This window comes from Leopardus geoffroyi, chromosome B2, assembly GCF_018350155.1.
Source record: "Leopardus geoffroyi isolate Oge1 chromosome B2, O.geoffroyi_Oge1_pat1.0, whole genome shotgun sequence".
Classification (NCBI taxonomy): domain Eukaryota; kingdom Metazoa; phylum Chordata; class Mammalia; order Carnivora; family Felidae; genus Leopardus; species Leopardus geoffroyi.
Window position 1 is genome coordinate 79,940,412 of NC_059332.1, and position 22,928 is coordinate 79,963,339.

General features: G+C 41.2%; 1 long non-coding RNA gene across 1 annotated transcript; it reads left to right on the forward strand.

The window, feature by feature from the left end:
- Window positions 1-13,097, forward strand: LOC123608716. The gene is made up of 2 exons (XR_006717394.1): window positions 1-1,217; window positions 12,161-13,097. It is a non-coding gene; the product is annotated as an uncharacterized LOC123608716 (long non-coding RNA).
- Window positions 13,098-22,928: the final 9,831 nt, after the last annotated feature.

The window sequence follows — 22,928 nt, forward strand, 5'->3', positions numbered from 1 at the left end:
GGTAAGGAAGGCGGAGTTAAGGATGTCTCAAGTTTCTGTCATGGGCAACTGGTGTCAGTAATTGGGATGAGTAATAGAACTTGGAAGTATTAAGACTGTATAGAAAACCCTCTACTTATATTAATAAAGTAATTCTCCACCACCTGAGAAACTGAACATTAATGATGCAAGTTACTCGGGTCCAATAGCCCAATCACAGTGTCTCTACATCCTAGCCACCTGGTCTCATCCTGTTACCACAACCTAATGGAACTGACTATGGTGGTGTCAACAAATCAAACTGCCTACCAACCATAACATATTTAAAACCTGTGTAATCTTGCTCTGTCGCTGAGAAGATATTCTAAGAGGACTTTTAAAAACATAAAGCCTTTTCTCTCTTCTCTGGGAAGGTTGGGGCTAACTGAGGATGAGACAAACACCACATGAAATAATGAACAAAATTACAAGAGATTTATAATTAAGTGCTAAATTATGAACTACATTCTATTCAGAGGAAAGTGATATATGCTATCAGCTCCCTCTGACCTGTCAGCACAGAGCCAGACGTGGGGCTTGAATTTATGAACCGCGAGATCGTGACCTGAGCCGAAGTCAGATGCTAACTGACTGAGCCACCCAGGCGCCCCGAAGATATTAATTTTTATTGAGCATCTACTACCAAACCACCACCCTAAGAAGTATTGTCCCATTTTCCAGGGAAGGGAAAGGAATTTCCTCAAGTCACACATTTACTTATGGGGCCGACCCAGGGCATGAACTCAGGAGAGACTGTCTCAGAGGTGGCGCTCCGGGAAGGCACAGCAGAAGCTAAGACTGTAAGGCACACGGGGACTGGTTTGGACAGGCTGACGGGTGTGGCAGAGCAGGGAGAGTCACATGAGGAAAACCAGGAAGGCAGAACTTGGCACAAGTTGTTAGTTATGCCACAGAGGAGACATTCTGACTGGAGACTTTCAGTTCGCCCACCACTGCTGGGTGTTTTAAGCATTTCAGTTTGGCAGTAAACATAAAAAGTTTAGTTACAGAGGCGTAAGCCTGGAATACTCAGTGACGGGCTCACTGCCATGAATAATTGTGACAAAACAACAGCTGTTACGAGATCATGAGGCAGCGAGCCCCACCTCAGTACACTTGTGTCCCACCTAAGGACTTTCCAAAGTTCGGGGAAACCAGGCCAGCTGAGCATTCAAATCGCCACTCCCATCACACTCCAGGTATGTATTGTATTGGCGAGAACGATGACTAACTAGTGGGCTGACTTACATGCAAGTTCCTACTTGGCCTTTTTCCTGTCAGCAAAATTTACTACTGTCTTCTAACTCTCCTCCTACTTCAGTATTAAAAATTGTTACTCTCCCAGCAGTAAAGCACATCCAGCCAAGTGACAAGCAAAGAAATGTTAAGGAGAAGTACACAGACAATATGGGCTGGACTTTACCAGGAAGAACAAGAGCACATACTGGCCAGGAAGTGTTGCAACGAAGGAATTTTCTAGAGCCTTATGCAAACCTCAGTTATTATCCTGGGCAATGTTGCAATTTCACTTCTGGTTTATATTAACTAGTACTAGAAATACATAAGGAATGACCTAATTCTTTTCCTTTCATTAGAACTCTACACTGGTAGGCTGTTTCACTTACTAATTTAAAAAAATCAACATTGAGTATCCCTTTGAGCTCAACCCTGACTTAAGTTTTGAAATATGTCATTATAATATTTAATAAATATGGATTCCTTTTTTTTAGCATTTATTCATTTTTGATAGATAGAGACAGAGCATGAGTGGGGGAGGGGCAGACAGAGAGGGAGACACAGAATCCGAAGCAGGCTCCAGGCTCTGAGCTGTGAGCACAGAGCCTGACGCGGGGCTCAAACTCACAAACCATGAGATCATGACCTGAGCTGAAGTCGGATGCTCAACCGACTGAGCCACCAAGGCACCCCAAATATTGATTCCTTTTAAAAAGTTTTTTGAGATGTAATCTTACATTCCATGAAATGCACCCATTTTCAGCATACAATTTAATAACCTTTAGTATGTTGACAGAGTCGTGCAAATATCACCACAATAAGAATTCATTTTTGAGCTTTTTTTTTTGAAGATGTTTTTTAAGTTCATTTATTTTGAGGGAGAGAGCCTGCATGAGCAGGGGAGGGGAAAGAGATGGTGGGGGGGGGGGGGGGGGGAGAGGAATCCCAAGCAGGCTCTGCACTGTCTGCTTGGAGCCCAACATGGGGCTCGATCTCACAAATGGGGAGATCATGACCTGAGCTGAAATTATGAGTAGGATGCTCAACTGACTGAGCCACCCAGGCAGGTTCCCCTGAAGATTTTCTTTTTAAGTAATCTTTGCACCCGGTGTGGGGTTCGAATTCAAAACCCTGGGATCAAGAGTCATGTGTCCCTATTATATGCTCTTGAAAATTATCTACTGAAAAATTCAAATAAAAAAACAAGCTCAGGGGCACCTGGCTAGCTCAGTCCGTAGAGCACATGACTCTTGATCTCAGGGTTGTGGGTTTGAGCCCCATGTTGACTGTAGAGATTAGTTAAAAATAAAATCTTTAGTGGGTTCCTGACTGGCTCAGTCAGTAAAGCACATGACTCTTTTGATTTCAGGGTTGTGAGTTCAATCCCGTGTTGGCTGTAGCAATTACTCAAAAAAAAAATAATAATAATAATAATAATAAATGAAATCTTTTTTTATTTTACACAATTTTTTAAGTGGGCTCCATGCCCAACATAGGGTTTGAACCCACAACTCTGAGATCAAGAGTCACATGCTCTACTGAGTGAGCCAGTCAGGCACCCCCTAAAATAAAATCTTTAAAAAAAAATAATTTTCAGGAGTAAATGATAAGCCACAAAAAGGTTTGTATTCCAAGTTATTAATTAAACTTATTATCCAGTTTTACTTGAGTGGCCAGAGGTCTCTCACACTGCTCTTTCAGAAACCTGTGTTTGGAGAAACAGTGTGTCCAGATAATGTGATTTATTGTTATAGTAAATTCTGTAGTTTGACTACTACTTGATGTCCCTGAAGTAAATGAGCACTGAGTAAGGAGGGGACTATGCCCTCACATACGGTAGCTAGCAACCAAGGGACTCTTAAAGTTACTAATGAGTTCTTTTGGAGATCCAAAGTATCAGCTATTTTTAATGATTCTTGATAGCACACAAGGGAAGTCCCCTCGTGGATCAACAATGTCAAGTATTTCTACTTTTGCTTTCAGCCCTGATTCTAATTCCCTCCACTCACCCACCTCTCTCACTGTGACCTTGAAGTATAGAACAAATCTCTTTCCAGTTCTTCCCTTTCCCACATGGATCTCTATGACCTTGATTTTGGCTTTATTTGGTTTGCTTTCCTTTCATGCTTGAAATGATTCTTTATCCACTTTCTCTGTCAAAAGTCATCTTTATTGCTGTCTCCTTCTCCCCTCTCTTCACAATCTATTCTGACAGCATATACTGAAAGTTTTGCTTATACTCAGAAATTTGAAACTTGGTGTGAGGAGTTTCTGAACTCTGGTTCTGTAGTTAGCTCTTTCAGGATTTTGCATTCAAAATCTCACTCTTAAGCTTCCCACTCTCACCATCACCTCCTGCTGCCATCTGAGCTCTGACTTCAACAATTCTTCCTTATTCCAATGGATGTATGGTCCATTGATCCTAGAACCATTTCACTGTCCACAATGTCCTCATGTCTGTCCTTAACCAGCTTCTATCCATGATTCATTACTACCTACACCTGACCCTCCTTCAGACTTGCCTGGCAAAACCTAAACCCATGGCAAAAAATTGTCCACCTTTGCACCAAAAAGAACCAGCACTTTCAAGACCTTGGTTTTAGCCCTTACAACTCATTTATGCACTTGACCATGGCAAGAGGAAAACAGCCAATCATGTGGAGTGGCTCACATCAAATTATGACCACTAACCCCAAGGGTGCCTTTAGTGCTGCCTGACAATCCTATCATATTTCCCTAAATAGTTCACTTTCCACTCACCAAGACAACTGTTTCACACCTTCTCTTCTCTCCTCAAACCTCACACAGCTGATGACCCAATCTCCCATTTTCCTAAGAGAAGCAACCAGAAAAAAATGTCTTCCATGTGCTCTGATCACCAACCGCATTTATCATATTCTCTGCCTTCCCACATGGTGTCACAGATAAACTATCTAAGCTCCTGTCCAAGGTCATCATCTCCACTTGGACACTAGATCCAATTTTCTCTCATCTACTCAAAGACATTGCTACACAATTATCCCTCTCTCCTGAATAGTCAAATTGTCCTCTCCACTAGATCATTGCCATCACCCTATCAATATATTCTAAAATATCCTTATCTTAACACAGGACAGCATTTACCTTTCAACTCCACATCTCCCTCTTGGCTATTACCTTATCTCTCTGCTTTCTTGTAAACAAAACTTAAAAACAGTGTCTATACACACTGTCTCCACTAACTCTCTCTCTCATTCCCTTTTGAATCTATTCCAATCATGTTTTCACCACAACCATAACTTTTGTCAAGGTCACCTGAGAAGTCCATGTTGTTAAATCCTGTGGTCATTCTGAGTCCTCCTCTTACCTGATCCCCTAGCAACATTTGCACGGCTGATCTTTCTCTCCTCCTTCCAACACTTTCTTCACTTGGCTTCCAAGAGAACACCCTTACTTCTCCTCCTGTCTCACTGGCTGCTCCTACTCCGTCCCTTTGGCTAGTTCCTGCTCATCTGCCTGACCTCTATGGATGGAGTGAGTGCCTCAAGGGTTAGTTCTTAGAACCTTCTCTCTTCTCTATATTCTACCCCCACCCTGACGATCTTAGGCAGCCTGTACCTTTAAATACTGTCACTAAGCTGATGATGATTCCTAAATGTACATCTCCAGACAGATCACTCCCTTGAACTCCAGATCCATATATTCAATTGCCTACTTGAATCTCCAATGTATATTCTTAAGCACATTAAGTGTATATGTGCAAAAGAGAATGCATGTACATAACTCCGCCTGCCCTAAAGCTATATCCCCTTACAGTCTTCTCCATCTTAGCAAATAGCTTATCATCTGCACTGCCGAAACCTTTGGTTTTACCGTGATTCCTCCCTATCTCTCACACTCTTATGTTCAAGCTGTTGACAAAATCGGCTAGCTTTGGCCTCAAAATATATCCAGAGTTCCACCACTTTCATCACCATTATCATTATTCCCCTAGGCCAGGATTCTGTCACCTCTTGCCTGCACTATGGCAGCTGCCTCCTAATTGATCTTGCTTCCAACTTAGACTCTCTATAACCTTATAGCCACAGCAACAGAGAGATTCTGATCGCGTCCCTCCTCAGCTTAAAACATTCCAAGACTGCACTGGTTTCCTATCTCAAAGAAAAATCTCCCATCAAAGCCTTTACATGAACTTCAAGCCCTATACAATCTCATTCCCCTTATCTCTCTGACCTCATCTTTTACCATTCTCCTCCTTACTGTGTTCCAGCCACATCTGCTTCCTTGCTATTTCTCAAAGCCACACTCAACCACTGTTTCAAGGCCTCTGCACTTTTCCCTCTCTTTTTTGGCAAGGGTCCTTCTTTTATAAGGTTCTGGTCCACCCTCCCCCTTCTCTTCCCCCCTTGTTCCTTCCATTTCCCAAATATCTCCATGAGTTGCTCCCTCATTTCCTTGAGTTCTCAACTCAGATGTTGCCTTTCAGTGAGACTTTCTTTGATCACCGTATTCAAAACAGCAAAAGCCAAAATTCAAAACTCTGATCCTTTGCCCTTTCTATTCCTCTTCCCCATAGAACTTATTACCATCTAGTGTACTACATATGTTGTCAAAGTTTACTTATTTATTTTGAGAGAGAGAGAGAGAGCATGAGCAGGGGAGAGGCAGAGAGAAGGAAAGAGTGAGAGAAAGAACCCCAAGCGGGCTCTGCACTGTTAGTGCAGAGCCCGATGTAGGGCTCGAACTCACGAACTATGAGATCATGAACTGAACTGAAACTGAAGAGTCAGAGGCTTAACTGACCGAGCCACCCAGGCGCTCCTGGTGCACTACATATTTATTTGCTTATTTTTCACAGTACCTCTCTCTCCACAGAAACTTAAGTCTCATCCAAACAATAAATATTTATTGGATGGATTAACAAACTGAATATTTATTGAATAGCTACTATGTGCCTATTTTAGACACTGGTGGTATAACAGTGAACAAAAAATGACACGGTCCCTGCCCTCAAGCAGCTTGTATTTTAGTGCTAGAGACAAACAATGGACAAATGAACTGTATCGATGTGGCAGGACGTTTTTACCGCAATACCCAGGATTCGTGGTCTCGCCACTTCGAAGAATGAAGAGGTGGACACAAAATAAGCAGCAGGCAAAAGTTTATTAGAGTAGAAGATTAGAAAGTAATAGAAGGAAAGCTCTTTCATTGGAAAGTGAATACCTAACGACTACAGGCAAGGGTCCTTCTTTTATAACGTTCTGGTCCACCCTACCCCTTCTCTTCCCCCTTGTTCCTTCTCAGGTTCTATCCTTATTGGCTTGACAGCTAGTGTTGGGTTGTCCATTCCCGACTGGCTCATTTCCATTGTATGAGGGGTGGTCTATGGCCATGCTTGGGTCTTTTGTCAAATTCCTGAGGGAAAACCTGAGGGGAGGTAGGTGGTTTCTGTTAAGAGGAACCTGACACCTGAGGGGGTTTGCTGTGGTCAGACACTCCCAGCTTTGTTCCAAAATATGTGTTTTTCCACACCAGGGACCTCAGGCCCTCATCTTTCCCTCTCTGCCTATTTTATCCTATCTTTCCCTATTATAGTGATAAGTGCTATGAAGAAAATAAATCATTTAAAAGGATAGAAAGCAGCGAGAGTATCATTTTAGATGGCATGTGAGGGAAATTCTAAGGCAGCACTTGACAAGAACCTTGAATAACATACAAGAGGGAGCCCTGCAGAGGTCAGAGGGAGAGAATCCAGCAAGTACAGAGCTCCTGAGGCCAGGCCAGCTTGGCATGACCAAGGAAAAGCAAAGCCAGCGTATGGGGAGAGAGCAGGACAGGGTACAAATGGTTAAGACTGGTAGGCAGAGGTTGCAGTAAGAACTTGGGATTTTTCTGTGACAGTATGGGAAGCCGTTGGAGCGTTTTGAGCAGGGCAGCAGTAGGATCTGATTCACATTTTAAAGGCCTGCTTTGGTGCTATGTGGAGAGCAGCCTCTGGAAGGGTGAGGCAGGGCAAAGGGAGACCCCTTAGGAGGTCACCCAAGTATTCAGTGAGCACGGAAGTGGTAATAGCAACCAAGGTGGAAGAAACAGATTTGAATACATATGTATCACAGATTGGATGTGCTGATGAATTAGATGTGAAATGGGAGAGAAAAAGATCAAATGATTACCCAAGGTTTTGGCCTGGGCCCCTGGGGCATATCCTTTACCAAGATGGGGAACCTTTGGAGGAACAGGTTTGGGGAAGATGGTGTTTAAATCGAGATGACCCAGGGAGTGGAATATAGAGAAATCTGAAGACTGGACCCTGGCACACTAAGGAAAATGAGGAGGAAGAGACAAGAGACAAGACATAGGACAGAGTAGAGTCCTGGAACCAAATGAGGGGTGGCAAGGAGATGTTTCCAGTGAGAGGGAATGAGGGGCGGTTGGCTGGCTCAGTTTATAGAACATGTGACTCTTGATCTCAGGATTGTGAGTTTGAGCCACACATGGGGTGTAGAGATTACTTAAACCTAAAATCAAAAAAAAAAAAAAAAAAGAAAAAAAGAGGAACTGATAAATTGGGTCTAATGCGATTGAGGACTGAAACGTGATCATTGGATTTGACAATGAGGAACTCATCGAAGAAATAGTGTCAGTGGAGTGGTGGGTGAGCAGAAAGCCTGATGATGGTGGGTCAGAATGGATCTGACAGACTCAGAATCAAGTAGTACTAACGAGAGGCCTTGGGCAACCTCTCTGCTATCAGCTTGCTCGTCTGCTAAGGGAAATAGTAACTCCTTGCTCAGAAAATGTGGTATAAATTAATAAGAATTCAGAAAATTTTGAACTATATGCAAAATCAACCTAAATGTTTTAATGTTATGTTTAATGATACATGTTTTTAAAAATGGGAAACAAATATATATTAAAGCCCTACTATAACACGCACTTTTCATGTTTTTAAGAACATTTTTTTAAGTAATCTCTACACCCAACATGGGGCTCGAATTCATGACGCCAAGGTCAAGGGTCACATGCTCCATCAACTGAGACAGCCAGGTGCCCTGCACTTGGCATGTTTGATCTTATTTAATTCTGATTAATCCACATATAAACATGCTATATAAAAAGACCGAATAGTGCAGCTCTTCCTGCCCATTGGTCTTGTCCCTGTGCTAATTTAATAAAAACACCTTTTTCGGGGCTATTGGGTGGCTCAGTGGGTTGAGCATCCAACTCTTGATTTTGGCTCAGGTCCTGATCCCAGGGTCATGAAATGGAGCCCCAAGTTGGATGCTGCGCTGAGTGTGAGCCTGCTTAAGATTCCCTCTCGCTCTCTCTCTAATAAAAAAGTTAAAAAAAAAAAACACCTTTTTGCACTAAAAAAGTTAAAAACAAAATTAAGACCAGAAAGAAGTAACAGAGGAAATGTCTCATTTAATGTTCTTCATGTGATCCTGAACACTTCATTTTATTTCATCATTGAAATGCTCAAAATCTTTCTAAAAGGATTTACATCTGACTGTAATCTGGACCTTTGATATTCATTTTAGAGAAAGTAAACACCCACTTAGTAACATTTTCAGATATGACGACCTTGTGGAAGTTTGTTCCTCAAAACCAAACAAAACAAGCTAGGGGTTCTTTTCTAAAGACATGTTAACCAGTCTAGCTACGTACACATCTCCCTAGTATCAATTTGTACAACTCGTATTCCTTTCTGTCATTCTGTTGGGTTTTGCCCTGTTCCTTTGTAACACCGTGCTTCCTAGTAAAAGCTCCTTCCTCAGCCTCAGGGCCTTTTCCCCTGCCTTTTCTGACAAGGAGTGGCCCACCCGCCCCAGCCTCTACCTTCCAAAACCACCCTTTTCCTTTCTCAGGGTTTAGACACAGTGCTTTATTTTTAAAGAACATCCTTCTCCAACACAGACTTGGGAGGGAAACTACTCCAAATTGGGAAGAGGGTTTTCATCAAAGAAAGATCTAAAAAGCATTGTCTTAAAGGTTTTATTTTTAAGTAATCTGTATGCACAACATGGGGCTTGAATTTACAACTCCGAGATCAAAAGTCACATGCTCAAGAGACGCCTGGGTGGCTCAGTTGGTTGAGCATCTGACTTCAGCTCAGGTCATGATCTTACTGTTGGTGGGTTTGAGCCCCGCATCGGGCCTTGTGCTGACAGCTCAGAGCCTGGAGCCTGTTTCTGATTCTGTGTCTCCTTCTCTCTCTGCCCCTCTCCCACTCCCGCTCTCTCTCTCTCAGAAATAATAAACATTAAAAAAAAATTTTTTTAAGTTACATGCTCTATAGACTGAGCCAGCCAGGCACCCCTAAAAGACATTGTTTCAATTCTGCATACTTTTGAGTACAAATGTGTACTTTTGTTCCAGAATGGATATTTTTGAGCAAAAATACCAAACCTTGGGCACCTGGGTGGCACAGTCAGTTAAGCATCTGACTCTTGGTTTCAGCTCAGGTCATGATCTCACAGTTCGTGTGATAGAGCCCTATGTCGAGCTCGTCTCTCTCTCTTCCCCCACCCCCCCCCCCATAAAATTAAATAAATAAATTTAAAAATACTAAACCTCTTCTTCCTGCTGCTTCTGAACCTCTGTCTTCCTTGTCTAACACCCTTTCACCATTTGGCCTCACTCCCAGACAAGGGCACCCTCCCAGACAGGGCAGTTTTAGAGGTGGGAAATCAGGCATGCTGAGAGTAGACTATTTGAGTTCAGCCTTACACATTGTACAGTGTGGTGGGAAATATACTGGCCTGGACACCAAGTGATCCAGCTTCTAATTCCAGCCCCATTGGGGACCTCTGGCACATCATGTGTTCATCCAGGGCTTTAGTGGCGCTGTGTGGAGAACATGGACCAGAAGTGCTGTCGGGTTCTTGCTATCCCTGCTCCTCAGATGAGGACACTAAGGCATGGAGATGGGAAGGTATCGTGATAGATTCCTCTGAGGGTGTCAGAAAAGAGTAGACACTGAGGATTAATTCATTGTTTGATTTCTCTTGGCAAAACAGTGTAAGGAAGAAAAATAGCATCTTAGGACAAATGAGGCTTTTCTTCTCATAAAACCAAGTACAGATGCTTTCTGATTTACAATGGTTAGACTTAAAGTTTTCTTTTTCTTTTTTTTTTTTTTAGTTTTTTTTAATGTTTATTTTTGAGAGAGACAGAGACAGAGACAGAGTGTGAGCAGAGGAGGGGCAGAGAGAGAGGGAGACACAGAATCTGAAGCAGGTTCCAGGTTCTGAGCTGTCAGCACAGAGCCCAGCATGGGGCTTGAACCCACAAACTGTGAGATCATGACCTGAGCCGAAGGCGGACACTCAACCAACTAAGCCACCCAAGCGCCCCTCAACTTAAAATTTTCAACTTGACGCTGGTGTGAAAGCTATACTCATCCAGTAGAATCCATACTTTGAATTTTGAATTTGGGTCTTTTCCTGGCTCAGCGATACATGGTATGATCCTCTCTCAAGATGGCGAGCAGAGGCAATCACGGCTCCAACCAGCCACACGATCACGAGTGTGAGCAATCAACACACTTAAAACCCTCTGTACCCACACAATCATTCTGTTTTAACTTTCAGAACAGTATTCAATAAATTACACAGATACTCAACACTTTTGATAAAACAGTCTCTGTGTTTGATAATTTTGCCCAATTAGAGGCTGGACTAAGCTATGATGTGCAGCAGGTTAGTGTGTTCAAAGTCTTTTCAACTTACAATATTTCCAATGTATGAGGGTTTATTGGGACATAACACCATTGTACGTGGAGGAAGATCTGAAATGGAAATTTCAGACATTTCTTGGAAATGCTAGTAAATAGATTTCTTGAGTCATTTTCAAGATGGTTATATCTCTTGGACCTGGGATTAATGGGTCATTTCTATTTCCTTTTTATCTTTTTATGTGTTCTCTGAATCTTTTACTAATACATATTAGTTCTGCAATCAGAATGGGTACTTTAGGAGAAAAAAAAGAAGAAAATGGCTTTAGCCGTACAAATGGAAGAGAACAGGAAAAAAACTTAAAAACTAATAATGATGAAACTGACATTTATTACATGTCATTTATTATGTATTGGACAGTAACTGGCTCATTTACTTCCTCTCAACTCTGGATAAGAAGCTATTTATTATTACTTCCATTTTGCATATAAGAAAAATGAAGCAGAGAGGGGTCAAATAACTTCAGAAGTCACAGAGCTAGTAAATTCAATTGCTGGGACTTCACTTAGGTAGTCTAACATCAGAGCCCTTCTATTTATCACCTGCCTCATAAATGATCTAAAAATGAGGTATAATCTTGTATAACTTCAGAGAACAGATTTTTCATACTAATTACATTTTATTTAGGTTAATATTCCCTGAACACACATTAACAAAAGGCTGGAAGAAAGTGGTTTGAAACTATGGTAGATCTGTGATTTAATTTAACTCCGTGTAGACCAATGGTTGTCTATACAATTAACTCTAGCACAGAGTTGGCTTATCCACTCTGGTTTATCCACTCTGGTTTATGCCAAATCTGTGCTACAGTTGACAACATAGACAACCATTGGTCTATGCTGTGTTAAATTAAACAAGGAGACTATTAGACCTAGGTGGTTCTAATGTCTTTTAGGCCTAAGTAAACCCATAAATATCTCAAGGCTTAGAAATCAAACTTGAGGACAACCAATCACAAACAGCCAATGAGTCTTTGTGAATAAGACAAATGCTTAAGCTACAGCTAATCACATGATTTCCTTGCTTTGTTTCCACCTTTCCTTTGTAAGTCTTCGTAACTTCTGCTCCTAACCACTTCTGATTTGGCACTGCCTTAATCCCACTGATTTTTGCTCAAACAAACTCTGAAAAATTGTGATATGCCTCAGTTTGTCTTTTAACAGCTCTGATATCTGGTTTGTTTTATGTAGGTACCTCAAAGAAAGTTGAAAGAAGGTGATTCAAATTGCCAGGAAGAGTTTGGGAACATCCACACTGCCAATCAGTTTTTTAAAACAAAATTTTTAAAAAGGCATAATCTATCCACGGAACAAGACTACGTCAGCACCACAAATAATCAAGGACAAATCACACACAATGAAGGAAGTGCTCATCACTGCTACCCGTTTTGTGCACACAAGACAGTCCCTGTCTCTCAACTAGGAACGTCAGCCACTTTAGGCTTTTGAATGTTGGTCTTTCTCCTGTTGTCTTCTACCTACTGACTTTTCAATCAGCTCTCCTCCTGTGGCCGGATCCATTTCACGGCATATCACTCCCACCTCAGAAGACTGGGTCACAGAAGTGATTCATAAGTGAGCAAAGGCCTCAAGCTCAAATATTAGCTGAATGACTGAATAATTACTATAGATATGGTCCTCTGGACAAGCAATCTGCCTAATATCTCAGGGAAGGAAAGGCCACAGAACTGCAAGCTGTAAGAGAGATTACCTACACTAACCAAATCAGGTTCTGACTGAGGAGGGTAAGGGAGTTCAGCAGAGCGAAAGAGATCAACTACCTCCATTTTGACCTCCATCTGTACTCGGTAAGTGATTAAGTTCTTTCCAGCTTGACTCTTAACTCTGGCAAAAGACCCTGCAGGCAAAGCATTTTCTAATGGGAACTGAAACTATCCCCTCAAGCAATAAGGACCACCCTGAGCCAGCAAGACTTAGCCCGCGACAGTGATCAACCAGACCTTTACTGCCCACCCATGCATGTACCCACTGACTTTTGTCCCACATTTTCCTCATATAAACCTGGGAGTATTTTCATCACTTTGGAGACAGTCTTTGAGATGCATGAGTCCCCTGTCTTCTCAGTGTTGGCCTCACTGAAATAAATTCCTGTCTTGTTTCACCACCACTCATTTCTCTGCCTTTGGGTTTTGCCAGCAGTGACTGGCCAAACCTGGTCTGTTTAGGACCCCCAGAGCTAGGTGCTCTTGCACCCCTGTACCCCGGCTACACTGATGGGTCATTTCTGGACAGTCATTGCCACATGAGATTGGGGCTCTCTTTCTTATCTTGTCAGAGGGCCAGAAGTTTTCCAAGATGGAAGAAGACCTCTCCCCTCCCATTGTTTTCCTCCTCAGCCCTCACTTTCTGGTATACGGTGAGTGTTGTAAGTGCATAGTGGCGGATCTCTGTGTTTTTCCTTTCCAGGTGGCGTAAGTGGCAAAGAAGGTGGGAACCAATTCCTTCTAGGGAAAAGACCTGTCCATCCTGTTCTCTTTTCCTCTGGTATCTCTTCAACTTCCTGTCTTCCATGTGACCAATTTGGTAGTAATATTTGGGTTTAGGGATAAGGAGAAGGAAGGGTCATCCTTGCCAGAGCTCCCTGCCTCAGGGTTTCTCACACAAGCCCAGCAACAATAAATTAATGCAGCCCAGATTAAAATCTAAACACTATATCTCAGAGGTGCAAAGAAAATGTTGGAGATGGAACTTTAAAATCACCAATTAAAGTATTTTACTTTTCTAATTTAACATAGTCTCCTTCCAGGTAATAACTCCCAGTAAGAGCTGTTTCTCTCCTTTTTTTCTTTTTCTCCTTAAGTAGGTATCTGGAGGGCAGTGCTTAGGTGACCTCATGCTTGCCCAGAGCCTTGCTCTTTGGATCATCACCAGCCTGTGCCGCAAGAGTGCTAGTCTGGTCTTGTCCCTGAGCTGCCAGTCAGAAGGGCTGCTCTCCTGGCTCCCAGCTCTCATGGCTGGCAGGAACTTTTCTTGCATCATCTCCCTCCTTCCCAAAATGAAATTTGTCAACACCTACTTCCCAGAGCCCTACTAGCAGAATGGCCACTGGGAAACATAATTTATGGGAGAGACGAAAACACATATATGCACCCCCAACATACCCTTTGTCACTTTATGTTGCCTCATCATTGTCTGTTGTCTGATTATCACTCTGGGAACCCTGAGGGGGAAAGAGTCTGGAATTTGGGGTTATCCCAAATACTTCATAAGGTCAAGCTCTTAACAGGTAATTTCTAGTATTACTTCTACATATGGCATTCTTTCTCATTATACTCTTATACTCTCCTCATGTACCCCAGGAAAACGTTCAGGGATTTTCTGTTTTGCTTGCTGCTATAACCCCAATGTCTAAGTAGTACATGGCACAGAGTAGGTGTTCAATAAATATTTGTGGGATGAGTGAAGGGTTGATCACATCTGCTGCGGTGGATTTATCCAGGTCAGCTCTCAGAGGGGATCTTATTTCCCTTACCTCCAGGTGGTCGCAGAGCAGCACACGAAGCTGATGTGTTGTCCACAGCGCACGCCAGCTCAGAGGTAGTAGCTGAAGCAGTGGGGCTTGATGAGGTCCCTCAGGAAGAGCAAGAGGGAGGACAAATGGGGCCAAGAGTAGCCCAAAAGGAGCAGTTCTCAAACTTTTAAATCTCAGAGCCCCTTTATAGTTTTAAAAATTGTTGAGGGCTCCCAGAAGCTCTCATGGGTTGTATCAATATTTATTGTATTAAAATTGAAACAAAACTTTTAAATATTTATTAATTTGTTTAACAAAAAAACCCACATTAAGTGTTAGGATAAATAACATTTTCATTTACAACATAACTATCTTTGGGGCACCTGGGTGGCTCAGTCAGTTGAGCATCCAACTCTTAATTTCGACTCAGGTCATGATTTCAGCATCATGTTATGGAGTCCTATGTAGGGCTCCATGCTTAATATTCTCTCTCTCCTCTGCCCCTCTCCCCTACTCATGAGTGCTCTCTAAAACAAAACAAAACAAAACAAATGAAATAAAATGAAATGAAATAAAATAAAATAAAGTAAAATAAAATAAAATAAAATAAAATAAAATAAAATAAAGCTATCCTTTCCAAAATAAAAGTCACTGAGAGGAGGGGCAGTTCTTTTTTGGCAAATTGCCTATGTCTGGCTTCACTTGATCTTAGCCAAAAGGCCGAGAAGCGATGCCTATGTCTGGCTTAATAGAAGGCAGCTGGATTTCATGTCTGCCTCTGTATTCAATCTGCTGTGATATGTTTTAGTTGAAATTCGGCCTCATACAGACACACACTGGGAAAAGGAAGGATCTTGGGGACTGCAGGGGTTCTCTGACCACATTCTGAAAACTGCTGTCCTAAAACGAAAGGTGCTGTAGCAATAATGATGATCTCCGCTACAGAGCCTCCAGCCCTCCAGGGAGTCCAGACCCTGCTATTAGAACAGAATCCCTGTTTCTCACCCTCCTCCCACCAGCCTCTCTGCTTAGGATTGCACAATTCTTTAATAATGTATAAAATAGCTGACAGCCTTGAGCAGCAAAATTAGATAAGATATAAGTTCTTGGAGTATGCTGGTCTTGGGTAGAAGGAAGCATAACAGGCATCTCAGAAAGGGGATGAAGGAAAGAACACATGCATTCTTAGTAAGGAGAGAAAAGAGGTTATGAAGTTCAGGCGCATTTGCAAGCAAGTATGTTTCATATTTGCACCCAGTGCCTGGGCTGAAAAAAGGAAACAAACAATAAAGCTCAGCCTGCTGGGTGTGTGTGGAAGGAGCTGGTTCTCAGAGAGGGAGGAGCTGGCCTATGCAATTACATTCTACTTCAGTATCTTCTCAGGACTTGCTGGAGGGCCACAGCTTTATCCCCATTGGTTGAGGATCTCATGGAAAGATAGTCGACTCTACCAGGTACAGTTCTAAGACCAGTCAATTCTCAACACAGTGGAGTGGCCTTGCTACCACTGGTGGGAAGGCTTCAAGTAACACTTTCTGTTTATAAACCCTTCCTCCCAGGCTAATACCAGCAACCACCACCTTCACTGTGTATCTTGCTTACCTGCTTTACAGAGGGAAGGCACAGCCAACAGCTGTCACTCGCCCTCGCAACCTCCAAATACCGCAAGTGGCCCAGCTCTACCTGGAAAGATGTATGTATGAATGTGAGTGACTCAGTACTACTGTGGCTAGAGGCAAAAGCCACACCCTGGAGCCTTTTAATAAACAGATGAGGGGCGCCTGGGTGGCGCAGTCGGTTAAGCGTCCAACTTCAGCCAGGTCACGATCTCGCGGTCCGTGAGTTCGAGCCCCGCGTCGGGCTCTGGGCTGATGGCTCAGAGCCTAGAGCCTGTTTCCGATTCTGTGTCTCCCTCTCTCTCTGCCCCTCCCCCGTTCATGCTCTGTCTCTCTCTGTCCCAAAAATAAATAAACGTTGAAAAAATAAATAAATAAATAAAAAATAAACAGATGACAGGTCCAAACTTTGTCATTTGTTTTTTTATTTTTAATTTTTTTTTAATGTTTATATTTCAGAGAGAGAGAGAGAGAGAGAGAGCAGGGAGGGGCAGAGAGAGAATCTCAAGCAGATTCTCTGATGTGGGGCTTGAACTCACAAACTGTGAGATCATGACCTGAGCCGAGATCAAGAGTCGGACACTTACCCAACTAAGCCACGCAGGCACCCCATCTTTTGTTTTTTTTAGAGAGAGAACGAGCAAAGGGGGAGGCAGAGGGAGAGAGAGAGAGAGAGAGAGAATGAGAGACTTTCAAGCAGGCTCCATGCTCAGCACAGAGCCCAACGCAGGGCCCAGTCCTACAATCCTGGGATCGTGACCCGAACTGAAATCAAGAGTTGGATGCCCTACTGACGGAGCCACCCAAGTCCAAACTTTGTATCTGGAAATTTTCAAGGATTTTTCTTAAATACTATGAAATAAACTTACCATCTGTGCTGCACTTACTTCTATCCTGGCTTGTGACATCTTTTGCATTATTGCTCTACGTGGCTGTTTAGGTGGCCCAGGAGCATGACTGGCCTGTTTAGCACAGTAATCCCCAAATCTCATACAGTCTTTGGTACACAGAAAGCACTTAAAAGTTTTTAGTTAATGAAAGGTAAGTACATTAATTCTGAAGATCTTACTATAATGTGTACCAAAAGTGTGTGCTTTCCACACATTATGCCATTTAATTAAGATTATCTTGTAAAGCTTATCTTCTTAAGAAGGTATAAGTTCTTTGAAAGCAGGAAATGTATATTTGTGAGGTTTTGGTTTGGTTTTTTTTTTTTGGAAGGGGGGGCAGGCAGGGTGTGGAGGGACACAGTGAGTGTGGAGCCTGACACGGAGCTTGATATGGGACTCGATCCCACAATCCTGGGATCATGACCTGAGCCGAAATCAAGAGTCAGACACTCAACCAACTGAATCACCCAGGCGCCCCTATTTGTGAGGTTTTTTAGACGTTTTGTATAGCAACCTATATCCACCTATCTTAGGGGAGTGTTCCCCAGATCCTTCTAAAAGGCACATCTTCTTTTATACAATGTTAAAAGCTATATTTATGTATCATTTTGCTACAGAGTAGGACCTGCTTATTTTTTTTCTCAGTCTCACTAATGGTTTTAGATAGAGAACATTATTAGTTTATGTTCTAATAATATTCCTTGTTACTCAGAAAAAAATATCAGCTAAAGGGCTTGTTTTACTATCCCTTATGTAACAAAATCAGACTAAACATGAAAGCATATGTTTAACATACCAGCTCTGCTTTTATCTGTTTAAAATGGAAAAGCTTCCATAGTTTTTTGTTTTTTGTTTTTTGTTTTTTGTTTTTTTTTACCTAAAGTGGGATAGCAGTTCCTGGGAAGGAATATACAATATTTCGATGAAAAGTTTGACAGACATTAAAAAACCAAGATGAATAAATTAATAGACCAGACAGAAAAATTTCCCACGTGGAAAGAGATTTCTGTGTCTCTCCAAAAACTCACTCTACCTATTAGCTCAATGAATAAGTATTAACAAGGATTGGGATTTTTGTTATTGATGTTGTTTTATAATGCAACAGTTTTATTGAGATAAATTCGCATACCATAAAATTCACACTTTCAAAGTTTACAATTCAATGGATTTAAGCACATTTATAAAATTGTGCAACCATCACTACTATGTAAAACAATTTTTTAAAACATTTTTATTAAAACAAAAATTTTAGTGGTCTGGGTGACGCAGTCAGTTGAGCATCCAACTCTTGATTTCAGCTCAGGTCATGATCTCACAATTCATGAGATTGAGCTCTACATCAGGCTCCATGCTGAGCACAGAACCTGCTTGGGATTTTCTCTCTCCCTCTCTCTCTGCCCCTTCCCTCCTAAAATAAATAAATAAACTTAAAATTTTCTTTTAAATAAAAAATAAAACAAAAGTTTTTTGTTTCTAAAAAGAAACCCCATACCATTAGTGGGCCCTCCCCCCCCCCCCCCCCGCCCCATTCCCTCTTCCCTCAGCCCCTAGCAACTGCTAATCTACTTTTTGTCTCTATGGATTTGCCTTTTCTGGACATTTCATATAAGAGAAATATTAAACTATGGGACCTTATGTGTCTGGTTTCTTTCACTGAGCATGTTTTCAAAGTTCACCCATGTTGAACCATGTATCTGTATTTCATTCCTTTTTATGGCCAAATACTATTCCATTGTATGGATATACCACATTTTGTTGGTCCATCCCATCAATCAACAGCCATCCATTAACTGACAGACATTTGGGTTGTTTTCACTTTTTGGCTATTATAAATAATGCTGCTATGAACATTTATGTACAAGCATTTGTATGTGTGTATATAACTATATATTTTATTTCAGTTCTCTTGGGTATATACTTAGGAGTGAAACTGCTAGGTTATAAATAACCATGTTTAACATTTTGAGGAATTGACAAGCTGTTTTCAAAGCAGCTGCACCATTTTACAATCCTACCAGTAATGTATGAGGGTCCTAATTTCTCTATATCCTCACCAACATCTGTCTTTTTATTATTATTATTATTATTATTATTATTATAGCAAGCCTAGTGGATGTAAAATGGTATCTCATTGTGGTTTTTTATTTGCATTTCACTAATAATTACTAATTTTAACATCTTTTCATGTGCTTATTGGCCACTTATATATCTTCTTTGGAGAATTGTCTATTCAAATCCTTTGTCCATTTTTACATTGGGTTATCTGTCTTCTTATTGTTGAGTTGTAAGAGTCCTTCACATATTCTGGATACAAGTCCCTTATCAGATACATGGTTAGGAAATAATTTCTCCCATTCTGTGCATTATGTTCTATCCTTAACTCTAAACTTTGGGCAAATTACTTCACTTTCCTCATCTAGAAAGTAAGAGGATTCAAAAGACTCACTTTAGAATTAGCTTGCATATCACTGGGACCAGGGCCGGTGACCCAGAAGTATAAGACACCAAGAGTTTCCATGTGATTCTTCTTCTGAAATACCAACATTATTAAAAATTTGGGGATAAGCAGAATCTTAAAAGTCGAGAGAAAGAAAAACAGTACGTGCTGAGAAAATGGAAATTTTGACTCTGTTGAGAAACTGGTGGCAACAGTATCACAGTTGTGTCAAAGTAATCAGGATGAGTGGACTCTGGAGAGATAAATTATGCCTGCCTGCCCATCAGAACGAAGGAGCTGAGCATGTGACATTGCAGCATGCCTCCAGAGCTATCTTTTTTGGAAAAACAATGTTATTTTGTGGCTTTTAACTTTAGATCACTTAAAAACCATTAACTCACACAAATCAGCTCATCTTCTAACTGCCATTATTTTATTTTATTTACTTTTATTTCTATTTTATTTACTAGATGGTATCTAGTTCTACTTCTCACTATAGTCAGTTTCAAAAAAAAAATACAAAACCATCACAGATCCTTGATTTTCTTGATTTTTAGTGTTAGTTTTTGATCTTCCTGTTTAGAGTGTAGTACTTTTGGAAAACTATATTTTCCACACCAAACATAGATAGGTGTTTACAGACAGGAACTTGGAAGTATAATTTTTAAATGGTTAAAAGGAAAAAAATAAGGGCAAAATAATAAGGGAAATTGAGAATAACTTGAAATCACCAAAGGTTGAAACAAACAGGTCTTTGATTGTCCCTGGGAACCTCCAAGATGAATTTGAGAGGACAGAAGATGACAAATAGCACTTCTACAGCTGCACCTTTTGAGTCATTAGAAAGGAGCATCGGATGTTCTTAGATGCTTATTTAAAATATCGGTTCTAGTCTGTGGTGAATGTACACAAACCAAAACCTCGTGCTTTTCCTGTTTGAGAAGCCCCTGACCAAAAAATGAGAAGAGATTTAGCTTCTGCAGCCATATTTAAAACCCAAAAATGTATATCTGATATGGGCCTAGCATCCAAAATATAGAAAGAACACTCACAACTCAACAACAGCAAAAGATAAACAGCTTAATTAAAAACCAGACAAAGGCCTTAAATGGACATTTATCCAAAGGAGATATACATATGGCTAATAAGCATATGAAAAGATGCTCAGCATCAATAGTCATTAGGAAAATGTAAATCAAAACCATGAGACATTGGGGGTGCCCGGCTGGCCCAGCGAAAAAAGCATGTGATTCTTGATCTCAAGGTCATAAGTTTGACCATCTTGTTGGGTGTAGAGATTACTAAAAAATAAATAAATAAAATTCTAAAAACCAAACCATATGATACCACTTCATACCCACTAGGATGGCCATAATCACAAAAACAAACAAGCAAACAAACAACAACCAGAAAACAAAGTGTTGGTGATGATGAAGAGAAATTGGAAGCCTCATACATTGCTGGTAGGAATGTAGAATGGTGCATTCACTCTGGAAAAGTTTGGTGATTCTCCAATAAACATCTGATTACCATATGACTCAGCAATTCCACTCCTAGGTATATACTCAAAAGAACAAAAACTTGTACACCAATGTTCATAGCATCACTATTCACAATAGCCAAAATGTGGGAAGTAGTAATCCAAATGTCCATCAATAAATGGATAGACCAACAAGATGTGGTATATCCAAACAATGCAATAGTATTTGGCCATAAAAGGAATGAAATACTGATACATGTTATGATATGGATAAACCTTGAAAACACGCTTAGTAAAAGAAGCCAGCCACAATAGGCCACATACTATATGATTACATTTAATGAAATGTCTAGAAAAGCCAAGTCTATAGAGACAGAAAGCAGTTCAGTGGTTACCAGGAGCGATGGAAGCAGGAAATGGAGAGAGACTACTTAACGGGTAAGGGTTTTCTCCCAAACTGGTCAAAATGTTCTGGAACTAGGTAGTGATAATGGTTGCACAAGACCGTGAATAAATATACTGTTTCTGAATTGTATGCTTTAGAATGGTTAAAATGTTGGAGCGCCTGGGTGGCTCAGTTGGTTAGCATCTGATTCTTGATTTTGGCTGAGGTCATGAGCTTACGGTTCATGGTACTGAGCCCTGCAAAATGCAGGGCCTGCTTGGGATTCTCTCTCTCTTTCAAAATAAATAATTATGAGAAAAAAATTAAATGGCAAATTTTGTGTTATGTCTATTTTGCCACAATTTATTTTATTTTATTAAAAAAATTTTTTTTGTTGTTTTTATTTATTTTTGGGACAGAGAGACAGAGCTCGAGCAGGGGAGGGACAGAGAGAGAGGGAGACACAGAATCCGAAGCGGGCTCCAGGCTCTGAGCTGTCAGCACAGAGCCTGATGTGGGGCTCAAACTCATGGACTGTGAGATCATGACCTGAACCGAAGGTGGACGCTCAACCGACTGAGCCACCCAGGCGCCCCAATTTTGCCACAATTTAAAAAATAACACAGGAGTGGGGGGGGGGAATAAAGAAATAAAAATTTAAAATAATTCAAACTTTCAGGCACCTGGGTGGCCCAGTCAGTTAAGCATCTGACTTCGGCTCAGGTGATGCTCTCATGGTTTGTGAGTTTGAGCCCTGTGTCGGGCTCTGTGCTGACAGCTCAGAGCCTGGAGCCTGCTTTTGGATTCTGTGTCTCCCTCTCTCTCTGCCCTTCCCCCCCCCCCCCACTCAAAAATAAACATTAAAAAAATAATGCAAGTTTTCAAGGAAATGTACATTAATTTCTTGAAATAAAAATCCATAGCAAGGGGCTATTTAGTTGAAAGCACAAACAAGCAAATTACAAATTGCTTGAAGCTCCCCTCACAATTGATTGGGCCCAAAGTGGATACCAAACACAAGTTGGGTCATTCAGAGGCTTTCCTTGGGAATTTAGAAGAGGAATTCCTATGTTTGACTTGGTCACGGGATGGGAAGAAGCCTCACTGTAACAGTTACCAGTATGAATTACTAGTATGTCCCAGAGCTCTCCTCATGCTTGGTTTGTTTCCCATGGATTCCTTGAGCTTGGCATTCTTACAATAACTTTCATTTTAAAAAATACCATTTTGCCTGAGTTATTTTGTGTGGTTCCTTTGCCTTAAAACCAAACTTCTAATCCTCATACAGGAGATATTTAAGTTTTTAGGTATTTTAGGACATTTAGGTAATGTAATATTACCAATTGTATTGGGTTCCCACTGCTGCTATAACAAATTACTATAAATTTAGTGGCTTAAAACAACAGAAATTTATTCTCTCACAGTTCTGGGGACCAGAAGTTCAAAGAGAAGGGTCGTGCTCCCTCTGAAAGCTCTCAGGGAGAATCAGTTCCTTGTCTCTTCCAGCTTCTGGTGTTTGCAGGTGTTCCTTGGCTTGTGGCCATATCATAATCTCTGTCTCTGTGGTCACATTGCCTCCTCCTCTTCTGTGTGTCTGTCTTCTGTATGTCTCTTACAAGGACATTTATCATTGGATTTAAGACCCACCCACATAATTCAGGATGATGTCCTCATCTCCA